The sequence below is a fragment of the Silene latifolia genome, chromosome Y (assembly GCF_048544455.1).
Source record: "Silene latifolia isolate original U9 population chromosome Y, ASM4854445v1, whole genome shotgun sequence".
NCBI classification, from domain to species: Eukaryota; Viridiplantae; Streptophyta; class Magnoliopsida; order Caryophyllales; family Caryophyllaceae; genus Silene; species Silene latifolia.
Window position 1 is genome coordinate 272,669,193 of NC_133538.1, and position 1,828 is coordinate 272,671,020.

A 1,828-nucleotide genomic window follows, 5' to 3' on the forward strand; every position below is an offset into this window, starting at 1 on the left:
ATCGACCATGCTGATCAGTCGATCGACCAGTCTACGAGCTGGGATTAATTCTTCGTGTTAGACTTTTAAAAGCCCAATTTGTAATTAACTTTTGGCATCGCTTATCAGTAGAACGCAACGAGACTTTTAGGTTATGCTTTTCGTTACTGAAGAACTTAGTTTTAGATCTAGCTTTGGGAACGGAAAACCCCGAATTCAGTTACGTTGTTCATCACTTTAATTAGTAAGTTTTTATGCAAATTCTTTCTTCCTTAATTTCCTCTTATTTCAATTCTTGTTTTTACCAATTTAATTTCAGCAATTAAGTTCTTACCTTTTTTCTTAATTTCAATTCAATCATGTCAAACTTGTTCTTTGTTATCAATTTTGCAATTGTTTTAGTTTTGATTATTCATAGCTAATTTTATTGATTGGGAATGAGGTGAGCCATGGCATAAATTAGGATTGTTTTGTTAGTATGAATTCTTTAGTATCGATCTTGTTGTCTTTTGATAAGCCCTTTTACTAGATTGAAAGATTAGTAATTTAAATTATCATTAGATTGGAATTTCCTTTGAGCGAAAGCGTTGAGAAATTCTTGGGAACTAGAAGACCGTAAGGTTAATTCGAGCATTGATCGAAAGGCTTGCTCATATTCCCTGAGACCGTATTATAGGACCTCTGCTACCTTACTGACCTGACCTTAGCCATGGTGAACCGAAATTCCCGATCTTCCTTTTATCTGTTGAGAATTTCATTTCTTGCAATTAGTCATTAGACTCAACCAATTTCAAAACCCCCCCATTTAATTGTTACTTTTATAGACTGAAATAAGCAAATAGAATTGATCTTGTCTCTCTGTGGTTCGACCCTTACTATCACTAGCTGTAGTTTTAGTTTGGAATTATAAATTTAATTTTGATACAAAACGACGGTATCAAATTTTGGCGTCGTTGCCGGGGAGACGGTGTAATTCTGTTTGCTTTATTTTTAGTTTATTTTTCTTGTCTCAAGGAACTTTGGTTCCTTGAGGCCGTTGCTTACCTTTGCTTCTAGTTTTGCTTTTGCACAGTTAGAAGACAGGTTTTGAGAGGAAGACTTGAGTACTCTCAGTTTGGTGAACATGACTACGATATATGATAATCTTCAGCCAAAGGAGCACCACCTTCCAAAGGGGCACGTGTTACCTACCCCTACTACCGGTAACTTCGAATTTTGTTCCTCTTATATCGATCTAGTGGAGCGAAATCAATTTGCTAGTCTACCAGATGAAGACCCCTTGAAGCATATGGAAATTTTCACAGACTACTGCTGTTCCATACCTATGCCAGCTGGGGTAACTCAGGATAAAGTAAAGGGGGTGATGTTCTTATACTCCTTGAAGGATTCGGCGCGAGATTGGTACCGCTACCTTGATAGGGTAGCAGCTGGAGTCACAGATTGGACATCTCTAGCATTAGCCTTCTACAAGAAGTACTTCCCGCTTTCAAAGACTGATGCCTTGAGGAGTAAAATTACAAATTTCCAGCAAGAAGCTGATGAGGGTTTTTGTGAGGCATGGGGACGGTTCAAAAGTTTGGTCCGAGCTGTCCCTCACCATGGTTTCCAACAGTGGTATCTTTACAACTTATTCTACAATGCTTTATATGATGATTACAAGGTCATCCTGGACGCAGCTGCGAATGGTAGGTTCCAAAACAATACCGGTCAGAATAGAGGTTGGAACACTATTGAGGAGATGGCGATCCATAGAGCTGAGTTTGGGAGTTCACGTGGAAATTCACGAAAGCAAAGTGATGAAATGAGTACCGTTGTGACACTCATTACTTCTATTACTTCCCATCTCGAG

General features: G+C 38.6%; 1 non-coding gene across 1 annotated transcript; it reads right to left on the reverse strand.

Moving 5' to 3' along the window:
• Positions 1-1,475: 1,475 nt before the first annotated feature.
• Positions 1,476-1,584, reverse strand: LOC141635568 (small nucleolar RNA R71). Its single transcript, XR_012540245.1, has one exon. It is a non-coding gene; the product is annotated as a small nucleolar RNA R71 (small nucleolar RNA).
• Positions 1,585-1,828: the final 244 nt, after the last annotated feature.